The following is a 14,468-nucleotide window of genomic DNA, read 5'->3' as shown; positions in this document are numbered from 1 at the left end:
CGCAACCTGCTCACACCCTGTGAACTTCTTAAGTGGAGCAGTTTTTGGTGGGTCCTTTCTTGAGTGAGACAGCAGCACAAATTCTGAGTTGGAGGCAGCCTCTTGGATTCCCAAGTCAATATTCAGAGCCTCTGAAACAGGTGAATATGCTCAAGCTTATCCAGACTAGGGTGGAGATTTAATTTTTAAGGTCTTGCTAGAAGGCAGAAAAAGAGGAAGTTTCCTCAGGGCCTAGCAGCTTGCTCCACCCTGTGCTAAATTTATAAATATACATTTTCCCCATTAAATCAAAATTAGTGAAGATTATATAAATAGGTGATGTTTGAAAATTGATAATCACATTTAAAAGTCATATTATTGACTATACAAGGTAATTTCTTCAAATCAAGTAGTGATGTGTAGTTAATTGCATCTACCCAGGAAGTGGTTTTATTTAAGAGTTTTGTACTCGCCTCACCCCCGCCTTTTTTTTTTTTCTTCAGTACTGAAATTAAACAGCATTCAACACAGGCCTATTCTTACGACATGTAACTTCACTGTTTTCCGTTTTTGTTGAAAGACTTATTAACAGTTAGAAGTTGATGGCAGTTTCAATAGCAAGTCATCGCTGAGACAAGGTAAGTGTTTGCTTTATAACCTATGTGAAATTTAAACTTGAAAATGTTTAGAAGAGTATCCCCCATCTTGGTGTGAACATATAAACATTTCTATAAAATGTGATGCTTTCACCTGTTATTAAACTATCAACTTCTTTGCTTTGGTATAGAAAAGAATCTTTCTTTCCCCATGTGTATTTACAGCTGTCGAATTCTGAAGTCCTCTAGTGAAATATTAGGATCTTTTGTTATGATTTTACACAAAAATGTTTAATATTGAATAGGTATAGTTTAATTTGAAAGTGCTTTTGGAAATAGCTAGTAGAAAAATGTGCACCTTTAACTGATGGTTTTGGAAAAATATGCATTATTCAAGATCCAGTTAATAAAAGAGAAAAAGGCATTTTATAGCAATAAAAACATCTTGAATTTCAGTGTGAAAGATAATCTCTTTAGGGCATTGTATTTAAGTTAACAGTAAAATCTTTAAAAGGTTTCTAAAATATGTAGCTTATTAGCCATTAAAAAGCAAGAAAGTATTAAAATAGAAAACTTTCTGTCATGACCCTCAAAAATTTCTCCTAAATTATATTTAAGACTTAGGGTGAAAAGAGGATGACTTTCTTATTCATAAACAAAACATTGTGTTTAAAAGAGAACTCACAGCCAACTTCACTGAAGAAAGAGGCAAATTAGAGGTAGACTTTTGTTATTTATGTAATTTTCACATTTTCTTTCTTTGAGGTATCCCAAAACAATAAACCCTAGAAGTGAAAGAATTTATTTATCATAAACTCACATGGTCTCTCATACTGATTTCTCGATTTTACAGAATGTCTTTGCATCCTATAAAATATGTGTAGAAAATGTCAAAATATTGCTAATCTCAGAGACAAATACCAAAAATAAATCTGACTGTAGATTTCTGAAAGAATTTTAATAAAACCCAAGATATGATCCACTCTTCCCTAATATTATTTTATTGTGCTGTTGGCTAGGGGAAGTGATGGTCCCCACAACACCGATTTTTTGTATTATTAAAAAATGGTTACAGGGTTGATAAGTGGCAACAATTTTCTTTTCTTTTATTGCCTTATATTGAAAGACACATATAAACGTTTTTTTTCTGACATGGTCAATTTAGTAGGAAAGTATTAGGCATCATAACACACTCCATTTTAAGATCTCTTCAATTGTCAATACTGAAGCTAGCTACTTGTTGGCTATTAAAATGATCAGGGTAAAACAGAGATTAGGACTTGGTGTTCAATACATTTTTTTATTGTAAGTGTGTAAGAAGATCCTGGTAATATATATTTGCTTTGATATTCTGATTAGATTTCCAATTTGTTGCATTTCCTCACAATGGAAAGCATTATTTAAATCCCTCTTCAATATTGTGATTCAGAACCTCTGCATTTATTGAAGCTGTATAATTCAGATAATTTTGGTTGATATGTATATTACTTTATTTTATTATAAAAAGAGCAACACATGAATAAACATGTATAGTCCTTACACATTAGCAAGAATGAATATCTGGATAAGCATCTGGCATTGAAGAAAGTCTGCAAAAGTTTCTAAAGCTGTTTAATAGTTTTGAAAACAAAATTCTTTGTAGAAATGAGTGGGTTCTTTTTCATAAAACTGTTATTAAAATATAAGTGTTTTATGGAAGAAGTGTAAAATTAAGAATGAATTAAACTTATTGATAGAGATTTAGAAAGAGCAACAAGTTGAGAGGATGGGTGAGTGAAGACATTCTCAGAATTGTTTTTAAAAATAAGTATCACATATTCTCTTGAATGGACAGACCACATCTTAGAGTCAAATGCAAATGAGTTACTGTGGACTAGTATACCTTTATACATATTAAGTGGTTTAATAAGAAACAGATTTGATAAAATAAAAACAATGCAGACAATTTCATTTGGAAACTCATTGTTAAAGAATGTCATAGCTTTCTTTTTTTATTTAATAAATGCATTTTTTTCATAGATACAACTTAAGGAATACAATGGTTCTTTCTCCCATACCCACCCTCCCCTCCCCCAACTCCCATCCTAACTCCCTCTTCCTCTCCCATTTCCCTCTCCCTCTCCCATCTCCTTGCAGCCAGCATTCAACAAAATTCAGAAAAGGAAATCTATCCTTGGCATTCCTCTTCTTCATCACTTTTCATGCTCCATTCTGGAGCAGACTCTTCTGTTCCTCATTTAGGGTCTATGGCCTTGGTTAGCAGAGGGATAGGCCTCATCTTGCTCCTTGCAATATATTCCCACCCACTTTAAAATTTATTCATCCCACATTTTAACAAAAACAATCCAGACCTTCAAGAGAAGGCCACAGATCTTTGACTTCCTAGCCAAACTGCATCTTCTCCTTCTAATATAATATTAGTAAGCTCTCTGAGAAGACAAGATGCAAAAGTTCAGTGAAATGTTGAAGACTCCATGCTCAAGTCAGGAGACCCAGGCCATAGCAAAGATTTGGCAGAAGAGTTTCTGCAGCAAAGGGACTGCTTTGTCAACCGTTGGTCCTGTCTGGCACTTAAACACAGAATTTCTGGGCCAGCTGTGTGGAGCAGTGGTTACACCACCACTATGGATACCCACATGCCCTACTGGAGTATCTGGGATTGAGAGCAGCTGCTTCTGATCAAGGATCCTGATAATGCACCTGAGAGACAGAAGTTGATGGTCCAAGTACTAGGATTCCTGCCACAGATGTGGCAGACCTGGAAGAATTTCCTGGTTCCTGGCTTTGGCCTGGCCTAGTCTCAACTGTTGTGGGCAGTTAGGGAGTGAACCAGCAGAGAGAAAATATCCCTTTCTGTTTCTCCTCCTCTTTCTGTCACTCTTTCAAATTAATTAACTAAAAAATATTAAAGATGAGTTTTTTAAAAATGCCAGAACTTTTAGAGTGTCTCATAGGAAGTATCCATCACAAAGATATATCTATTTCTCTAAGATATTCCTAAAGAAATATACATGTTTCTTTTAGCAGGTGAAAATTAATTGTATTATTTTCAAATGCATTTTATCTTCCAAAACACTTACATTATTTGACATAACCAGCATTGCTTTATAGATGTATCTTAAAAAATTAAATATCCTGAAGTTAATTCTCTGTGTGCCAGAAGCATAGTTTTTGAACTGTAATATAAACATATATTTAGACTTTGAAATGTACTTGTATTCTCAATTTTAGCCTATTATGAGCAGAATTCCTTTGTTTTCAAAGGATAGAACTGGATTAAAAGAAGCCTAGGCAAAAGAGATACAAAGATACCAAAGTCAAGAAAGGCTAGATCCAGACCTCTCACAGGAGTAAATCTCAATTTCTCATTCCTGAGCTCTTTTTGCTGTGCTGTGAATAGTCTCTGGAAGAAATTTCCACCAAGTTGACAGGAAGCATCAGGTTTATATGTGATCCTTTGCTCAAACTTTGTCGCAAAAACAAACAAAAAGGAGTCTTTTCCCAATCAGCACAGTAGCGTCTCAGATTTGGATCTGATTGGACTTGGTCACATGCCAGTAGCTGAAGCATTGATGAATCTGGGCACAGTCAGCCTGTGTGACCAGCCCTGGGTCTCAGGGCTATCCTTGCATTGAGGAGCACACACCCTTGTACCTCAATGACTCTGACCTGAAAAGAGGGGTTCCCTGAATTAGAGATTAAAAGGCTTACCCAAAAGGAAGGTGACTACATTTTTTTTAAGATTCATTTATTTATTTGAAAGGTAGTTACTGAGAGGTAGAGACAGAGAGAGAAATCTTTAATCAGCTGATTCACTCCCTAAATGGCCACAATAGCCAGACCTGGGCCAAGTTGAAGCCAGGAGTCCAGAACTCTGAGTCGCCAACATTGGTTTGGGAGTCCAATGATCCGGACCATCTGCTGCTTTCCCAAGTGCATTTTCAAGGAGCTGGATAGGAAGCAGAGTAGCAAGACTCCAGCCAGCCCTGATTTGGTATGCTGGCATTGAAGGCGGAAGCGTAACCTGCTGGCCACAACACTGACCCCAGGACTACATTTTGCATGGGCAAACCTCACAGAACTCCACTACAGAGCCACAGTTTCACATTTCAAAGCCTTACTTTCTAACTTCTTTAAAGTCTACACTCAGACAGAAATGCAGTATTAGTTTAAAGGTAGGTCTGGGGTCTGGCGCTGTGGCATAGCAGATAAAGTTATCACCTGCAGTGCCGGCATCCCATATGGGCACTGGTTCAAACCCGGCTGCTCCACTTCAATCCAGCTCTCTGCTATGGCCTGGGAAAGCAAAGGAGCACGGCCCAAGTCCTTGGGCCCCTGCACCCACGTGGGAGACACAGAAGAAGCTCCTGGCTCTTGGCTTCAGATTGGCGTAGCTCAGCTAGTATGGCTGTTTGGGGGAGTGAACCAGCGGATGGAAGATTCTCTCTCTCTCTCTCTCTCTCTCTCTCTCTCTCTCTCTCTCCCCTTCTCTCTGTGTGTAACTCTGACTTTCAAATAAATAAATAAATCTTTGAAAAAAAAAGTAGATCTGAATGAAACATGAGTTTCAGTTAAACGGAATTAAAAATACTTTTCAACAGCTGCTAAGAAGATGACAATCCCTCGTATTTGTAGTCTAACAGCTTCTGGTCTGGCATGACTATTAACAAACACAATGCACATAAAACTGTCGGCCACCATAGAAAGATGCAAAGACTGGTCTATCAGGGTGCAGAAATTCATCTAACATTTTTGTATCCCTGGTTTTTTGTTTTTTTGTTTATTTGTTTCTGCACCAGGCCACAAGCTAGAGCATTCCATAGTGGTGTGCAGTTTCATCATATTGTGTCAGGGAATTCAGGATAGTTTTGAAGGAATTCTTGGGGTCTTTTTTAGACAAATATAGCACTGGGGAGATGAGAAACATTCTAAAAGTAGGGGAATATGTCAAGACAAATCATACAGAAACTAAGAATTTCCAAGGAAGAGTGAATTGTCTGGTATTTTTAGCTGGACATACAGTAAGAGGAGAAAGTCTGAAATCATAAGAGAGCAGGCCTGTTGGGCAGATTGTGATTGTGCACACATTGGTGTCCACACTTCTGTATTTTGATGACTTACCTGGTAGAAAGATGGATTACTTCTTCTATTTATTTCACTGTTAAGTGACATACTCCTTGGGGTGGCTAGCATACATGATTGTAGTCAATGAAGGGAGATATACTATAAGGAAAGGCATTGAATTACCTGGCCAGATGCCTGAAATTCTCATATAGGATGTGATTATAATAATGTTTTATTTAGTAACTTTGTTCTTAACTTGAGAATTGGTGTATACGGAGATGGTTAAAAGTGAAAATTAAGCCAAAATTTGAAACTTTCAAAGAAAATATTTCTCTTACTCCAATTTCTATCTACCCCATTCACTTCCACCTTAACCCAACAGGAAATTACTTTTTATACATTTGTGAACCCTTCTTTATACCAAAAGCATACTTATATACACTCATTTGTGTGTGTATATATATATATATATATCCTCCTTGTAATACTACAGATAAAATAACTATACACACTTATTTGTTTTGTTTATTCGTTTATTTTAAATTGTTTATTTATTTATTTGAAAGTCAGAGACAGAGAGATCTTGCATCAGCTGGCTCACCCTCCAGATGGTTGCAGTAGCCAGTGCTGAGATGGGCTAAGCCAGGAGACTAGAACTCTACCTGGGTCTTCCCATGTGGGTGGCAGGGGCTCAAGTGCTTGGGCAATGTTCTACTGCTTTCCCAGGCCATTATCAGGGGGCTGGATCAGAAGTGGAGCAGTAAACCAGTGCTCATATAAGATGCTACCACTGAAGATGGTGGCTTTACCCGCTACACCACAACACTGGCTCCTGGCTATTCTTCTTTTTTTTTTTTTTTTTTTCTTGATTCCCTTTTAGGAATGTTTTAGGAAATATTTCCATAAGAAATTATTTTTTCAAGATTTATTCATCTGTTTGATTTAATTTTTTTTTTTTTTTGACAGGCAGAGTGGACAGTGAGAGAGAGAGACAGAGAGAAAGGTCTTCCTTTGCCGTTGGTTCACCCTCCAATGGCCGCCGCGGCCAGCGCGCTGTGGCCGGCGCACCGCGCTGATCCGATGGCAGGAGCCAGGAGCCAGGTGCTTTTCCTGGTCTCCCATGGGGTGCAGGGCCCAAGCACCTGGGCCATCCTCCACTGCACTCCCTGGCCACAGCAGAGAGCTGGCCTGGAAGAGGGGCAACCGGGACAGAATCCGGCGCCCCAACCGGGACTAGAACCCGGTGTGCTGGCGCCGCAAGGCGGAGGATTAGCCTAGTGAGCCGCGGCGCCGGCCTTTATCTGTTTATTTGAAAGGCAAAGTTACAGAGAAGCAGAGAGAGAGAGTGGGAGATCTTCCATCCGCTGGTTCACTCCCCAAATGGCCTCAACAGACAGAGCTGTGCGAATCTGAAGCCAGGAGCCAGGAGCTTCATCTGGGTCTCCCACATGGGTGCAGGGGCCCAAGCACTTGGGCCATCTTCTACTGCCATCCCAGACCATGGCAGAGAGTGGGATCAGAAGTGAAACAGCTGGGACTCGAACTGGTGCCCATATGAGATGCCAGCACAGCTGGTGGCAACCTCACCTGCAACACCACAGCACCAGCCCCCCCCCATAAGAAATTATTGAATGCTGTTTTTTTACATCTATGCAATAGTCCATTAAATAGACATATCATATTCTGCTATCTAAGGAGTCATGGTATTCAATTTTCATATAGTGAATGTCTTCATGTAGTTATCCATATTTGAGAAAATACATATACAGAATAAATTTCCCGAAGTACTATTCATGAGAAAAGTGGCAAAATTATTTTGAAAGTATTTTCAAAAACATCCATCACATCAACTGTATCTTATTGAACTATTAGCACTTAACGAAAAATATGATAGACTTTCCATAGCTTTCAAACATTGTTGCCAAACTTCTCAGGTTTTGCCATTTTGTAGAAATTGTATCTCAATTATGGTTTTATTTGGTATGTCTGCTATTTCAATTAAGGTTGATGTTTTAAAAAATTATAAATCTACGTGTGTTTTTCTTACCAAGAAATACCTTCTCAATTGAAATGAAAATGTTAGTGATGTTAAAACCCTGGTAAGAAATGTCAAAAGAATTAAAGAGCTAGGAGTAGCATTCATAATATTAAGATTGAAATGGGCAGTAGCTGAAAGGAATTGAAATGTGACTGTTCAAGTGAAGGAGAGGAGAAGGAATTCAAATAAAGAAAATACATCCAGAAACTTAGCAGGTCTCAGAGGAGACTAAGACAGATGGGTGTAATCACTAGCTTAAGTAGACAAATAACCTTCAACAGAAGCAAGAACACTTTAATGACTGCGAATATTAATGAATTGGATGTACGTAAGATGAAGTGAGAAGTTGAGGGAATTCAAGCCTAATAGTTTCTATCTGCACTGAAATAGAATGGGAGTTCATATGATAACAGTATTTCCTGGATGCCAAAAGTTAAACAGAATCTTATTTTAAAAATTGACCTTAAAGGCCAGCGCCGCAGCTCACTTGCCTAATCCTTCGCCTGCGGTGCCAGCACCCTGGGTTCTAGTCCCGGTTGGGGTGCCGGATTCTGTCCCGGTTGCTCCTCTTCCAGTCCAGCTCTCTGCTGTGGCCCGGGAAGGTAGTAGAGGATGGCCCAAGTGCTTGGGCCCTGCACCCACATGGGAGACCAGGAGGAGGCACCTGGCTCCTGGCTTCAAATCAGCGCAGCACACCTGTCGCAATGCTCTGGCCGTAGTGGCCACTTGGGGGTTGAACCAGCGGAAAAAGGAAGACCTTTCTCTCTGTCTCTCTCTCTCTCTCTCTCACTGTCTAACTCTGCCTGTCCAAAAAAAAAAAAAAAATTTTTTTTTCGACCTTAAAAACAGGTGCTGTAGAACAACAAGTTAAGTTGCCGCCTGCAGGGCCTGCATTCCCTATAGGCACCATTTTGAGTCCTGGCTGCCCCACTTCCCATGCAGCTCCCTGCTAGTGCACCTGGAAAAGCAGGTCCAAATCCTTGGACCCCTGCCACCCATGCAGCCGTTGCTGCCATTTGAGAAGTGGCTAAGCAGATAGAATATCTCTCTCATACACACTCTGTCTCTCCTTCTCTCTTGTGATCTGCCTTTCAAATAAGTAATTAAACATTTTTTAAAAATTGACCTTAGCAGTAGCACACTATACAACTGTGTATTTTGAAAGACTTATTCTTTCCCTTTCTTGTAGGCATTAGCTCAATCAATTCCATTCCATAAATAATTTTGAAGTCTAAATAAGTTTCTTGAGTTGTCCTAAGAATTATTGAGAAAGCAAAGAATTAGGTATGTTATCTAGCAAAGAAAACGTTTTTAAGTATCTAAGGAGTATATTAAATTAAAACTTAAATATGAATCTGTATGTATAAATCCAATTCCATAGAAATATTATAATACATATAACTGACAGAGTGCTAATGGTTTTTATTTTACCAGTTCTAGTGACCATTTATGTATCTTCATGTGTTCACTAAGTTGGATTTGATGCTATTGAATTTCTCTTTTGATTTGATGTTTGGAGGTTTCATTCTCCTAGTTTTCCTCCAAACTAGCTGATGATCTAAATCTTTTGCTCACTCTTCCTCATCCTCTAGCCTGCAAAATGCTGGAATACCCTGACTTCAGTCTTTGTATTTTTACTTTTCCAAGAATCTCACTTCTTGTGTTCTAAGTTTATTCCTATGTGATATTATTTAGTTTGGTGACTTAAAATGCCATCTATATGCTAATTAATCTCAAGATCAGATTTTTTTTAGACTCAAACTATAAATGCTGTTGCCTACTCATCATCTCCACTTGAATGTCTCATGTAGATGTCAAGTGAATATATTCATTTTTTTCTTTTTTAGGTGGCCTTTTTATTTCAGAATAGTTTTACAAAGCAAAAACTTTGAAGTAGCACAAAGTTTCATACATCCCACACTCAACTTCTCCATCATTAACCTCTTATATTAGTATGATACATTTGTCACAAAAAAGATCATATAGTAATAAACTAAGAACACAAGTGCTGACTAAAAAGTAGAAATCCAAAGACTGAATTAATGAACTATATCCAACTTTCTTTATTTTTTTTTTCAAAGCAAATCTCTTAAAGGCCCTTTACCTGTTCCCAACCCAAAATGTGTCTTTTTTCCCCCTTTTTCTCTTAGTTGCACCATCATTCATCTATTCAGGACAATCTAGAAATTATAGATGATTTCACTCATTCCCTTCCACCTATAGCCTCAAATACCAAGCCTTTAGTGGAGCCTACCAAATATAGACTCAGTTTCCATTATAAGTTTACTTAACTTTTTTTTTCAATAATAGCTCTTGAAAAGTTTTCTTTCTCCAACATATAGATCTTTACCTTTTTAATTATTATTACTTCTTTCTGGTTTGTTAGCATAATGACTCCTCCCCCACCCCCAACCTGGCAAAAGCTTACTGAGTGAATAGACAGCAATATGTGAAATTTTGATGATGTCAAATTTTAGACAAAAACCACTCCCACCAATTCACTCTCTAGTTTCAAGTTAGAGACACACTCACATGAAATATATGGAAAAATACTGATTTGTACATGTCTACATTACCTCAAGAAGATTGAAATCGTGACAATTTCTTTTTTTTTTTAAAAGATTTGTTTATTTATTTGAAAGAGTTACACAGAGAGAGGAGAGGCAGAGAGAGAGAGAGAGAGAGAGAGAGATAGAGCGATCGAGAGAGGTCTTCCATCCGATGGTTCATTCTCCAATTGGCCACAACAGCTGGATCCGTGCTGATCCATGCTGATCTGAGCTTGGGTGCAGGGGCCCAAGGACTTGGGCCATCTTCTGCTTTCCCAGGCTATAGCAGAGAGCTGGATTGGAAGTGGAGCAGCTGGGTCTCGAACCGGCGCCCATATGGGATGCGGGCACTTCAGGCCAGGGCGTTAACCCACTCGCCACAGTGCCGGCCCCAATCGTGACAATTTCTACAAAATTCTCTTCAGAATTTCTTGGCACTAAAGGTGATTTGTATTCTGTAATTTATTATTAAGTACATTTTGAGGGCAATAAAACTCTAAGACTCACATATGTTGAAGAAATTGGTGAAGAAAATGATGCAGAATAGGATAAAAATTAATATTTAATAAAGTCACTTTTTATATTACATTTTGTATACAATCTATTTTCTTTCAATTTGTTACTATTATTTACAAGAATCCTTTAGGGTTGGGTTGATATATTTTTGTATTCATAAATGTTGATTGGATATCTCAGTCTTTTATTTAACAGCTTTCCAATTCATAGGAAGGAGTTAGATGATAAACAGGAGATGAATGTATACTAAAATATCCTGAATTCACTCACTTCCTATCATTTTCATTGGTGCTACTGAAGAATTCCCCTGGCTCTTCTCCCTGCTTCTACTTTTACAACATAATCTTTCAATGAGGAATAGTCAGAATGACTTATTTAAGACTTAGACCATATAAATTTTCCACTAAAACTTGCCAACTTTCTATTCTATTTAAAATTAAATTTAATCTTTTTTCATGATTTACAGCCCTCTCTATCTCATTATTTTACTTTTGCTTTCCTTAATATCATTTTGGATATGGAGAATTTATTATTAAATTACCAAGTTGTTTAGCAGATATTTTAACCTTAGGATTTATTACCTATAGAGTATTGACCTTATCTATTTTCGTAATACCAAATATCTAGTAAAATGATAAATTTATAATAAATAATAAGAGTAAATTTATAGAAGTTAATTATGTGTCTTAGAATCAGAAAACATTTTCTGGAGATTTGTGACTTTCTCACATCTAAAATAATGAAATAATCTAAAAGGAGAGAATCTAGAAATATATTTCAAACAATGACACTATTTGTAGTACATGTTACATAAGCTGGTAGTTGGCTTGGAATTCTGTGTCTGTTATATCCTAGGGTGCGTTTCTGAAAATCAGATCAAATAATTCATTACCTGAAAATATATTGCCATCAACTGGTAGACAACATCAACCACCTCTAAAGTATTTAAAAGTTAAACTCTTTCGCTGAAACTATGATGTTAAAATTGACCAACTTTATGTTTACTTTAAATTCAAATCCTAAAATGCAGGGAACATTTTCTTCTATTCTTTACTGGTGTAATTCCAAGCTTAGAGTCAGAACAGGACATCATTTTAAAATAACTGTGAAAGGTAAAATGCTCAGGAAATTGAGTGCTGAGTCAGAGGAAACTTCTGTTTCTGTTAATCTGTCTTTCAGTCTTAATTAATTTACCTTAGAATGTTACGCAGTAGACATGAGTAGTGGCTTCTACATTCATCTTTTTGCTAAATTCACTGAGAAATTCAAGTAATCTGAGCTTCCATATACTACTACCTGTAACAGTTTGAATGTGATTTGGCCCCTAAACTCATGCAGATGTTGTAAGCTAATGGTACTAACAGAGTGGGATATTTAGGAGTTCAACTTTATTCTTAGATCTTGGGGACTTGCCTTCCAAAAAGTTCTCAAGTTTGTAAAGCCTGAGCTTAGGCCGGCTGCTATTGCTGCTTCCTGGCTGGCATCTGATCCCTCCTGTGCACTTGCTCTGCTGTGACCAATCATCACCCTCGCCAGATGCCCAAATCATGGGACCTGGCCAATCCTGGACTTGAGCCTCCAAATCCAAAACTGTGAGTTAAGTAAACCATTCCTCTTTGTGAATGTCATTGCTTCAAATATTGTGTGGTAAAAATGAAAGACTAATATACCACCTATTTATACTTTGATAGTTCTCCTGAAAGAAATGGAATCCATGGGGGATGGGAATGTGTGTTGATTATCCAAATAGTTTTTGCAACAATGTGCTGAGTATTGTGATATTACCCCAAAGACACAATATTTCCATATTCTCAAGATGCTTATAGTGGTGTGGGATATTTGTCAATATAAATTTTTAGAGTGGGATTGTTAATAATTGTCATCATAGCTATGATGTTTTTCAGTGTATAATAGGCCAGGTATTTTGCATACCTAATAGGATACAGTGTCCGCAAAAATCTCCTAAAGGAGTTAATAGTCCCTTTTTAAAACTAACGAGGCTCATGTTAAGAGATTAAATACTCAAATGTGCAGAGCTATTTGGTAGATTGGGTCATGATTTGTAGGCAGACCTGAGTAATGCTAAATCAATGTTCTATTCATTATGCCATGCTGCAATTTCAAAGCCTGTTAAGGTTCAACAGTTAGACAGTATTGAACTTGAGTTCATGAAGCTATGGAGTCCAAAATGCTCTAAGACTTTACTTAGCTTGATGTCTAAAACAATCTTATCCATAGAAAACTTGTTGCTAGTTTTCTACATATATTGCTTCATAATGACATGTACAAAACAGGCGAGGAAGGAAACATTTTTCTTTTTGCTTTATTTTCAGTGATATCACTTTTCTGTCTCATTTGAATCCTCTGTCTCTCCTTAACCCTTATATCCCAAAGATTCCTTCTTAAATCAATGTTGTTCTATATGGTAGCAACTGGCCACTCACAGTTGCTGAGCACTTCAAATACGGCTAGTCTGAAACTGAATGTAAAATAAATACCACATTTTGAAGACTTAGTATAAATAAAATGTAAAATAACTCATTAAAAGTGTTGCATTGATTATATGTTCACATTATTAAACTTTCACATTTAATTAATTAAAATTAATTTTATCTAATTTCATTCATCAAATGTGACTACCAGAATTTTTTAATTTCATGGATAGCTCACATTTGCACTGAATATTTTAGTTCTGGAACATCTTATCTTCCCACAACATGCATTTGACATTCTTATCCATTCTTATGGCTTGATACCATTAAAATGGGGCTTACATTTCCAAGTCTGTCGTTGGCCTTTCTCCCAAGATGGTTTCTCATTTCTAATTGCTGACTGATACCTTTTCGACGAGATGCCACCCACAGTTAAAACTGAATATGGCACAAATTAAACCTACAACTTTGCCCACCAAATCCTTCTCATCTGCTTTCTAATCTCACTTAGGATGCCCGTATTCTTGAAATCACCTAAACCAAGTAAGCTTGGAATCTCCATAGATCCCTATTTAACACTTATTCCATATGCTCAATCAATTGCCTCTTTGGTGGCTTCCATTCCTTTCTCTCCATTTTCATTGTCATAGTCACTAACCAGTCACCTCTTGCATTTTGCCAAGGCTATGACAAAGAAGCTCTGCTTATATTCTTGCTGTTTCTCTTACCCCTTTACCTTACCTATTTATGCCCATGGGTTGATTGATGAGTTCAAGTTAAACGATACAAATAAAAATGTCTATCATCTATTTATGTTCTACCCAGAGTATTAAAAGTAATTTTGCATACATTATTTGTCTTGATCCTTCCAGCAAGCCAATGAGCAAAGCAGGAGGTTTTAACAGATATAATAGAAAGCAGTAAAGCGTGGACAAATTGAATTGTGTGAAGACAAAGGAGTATTGAAACATGATTCAGCTGTAAGCATTAGAACATGCTTTTCTCAAATTCTAGTCCAGAACTTCTTTCTTCCTTGCAAAAAATAGTAAAAGTGTTAAGAACAGTCTGAGAATTCAGGAAAAAATAGCCCTGGGCTCTAGCACTTGATAGACATTATATTTGTTAATTTGGGCAAGTTGCATAACATTTCTGAGCTTAGTTTCCTCATCTGTAAAGTGGGGAGTTTCCTCAGAATGAAAAACAAAAATTATGAATGTAAAGAGCTTTGCCTCATGAGTAGCATTTAATAATTGCCCTAAAAAGGTTGAATGAAGTAGTAATGGTAACAGTGCCA

General features: G+C 37.2%; 1 protein-coding gene across 2 annotated transcripts in view; it reads left to right on the top strand.

Moving 5' to 3' along the window:
- Positions 1-482: 482 nt before the first annotated feature.
- Positions 483-14,468, top strand: part of ARHGAP15 (Rho GTPase activating protein 15) — a 662,169-nt gene continuing 648,183 nt past the window's right edge. For both annotated transcript variants that reach the window (XM_017342824.3, XM_051849585.2), the window contains exon 1: positions 483-617. The gene's annotated coding sequence lies outside the window, so the exon portion shown is untranslated. The remainder of the gene's footprint in view (positions 618-14,468) is intronic.

Source organism: Oryctolagus cuniculus, chromosome 3 (assembly GCF_964237555.1).
Source record: "Oryctolagus cuniculus chromosome 3, mOryCun1.1, whole genome shotgun sequence".
Lineage (NCBI taxonomy): Eukaryota > Metazoa > Chordata > Mammalia > Lagomorpha > Leporidae > Oryctolagus > Oryctolagus cuniculus.
Note: the sequence above shows the minus strand (reverse complement) of the source record. Positions and strands in the feature narration are given on the sequence as shown.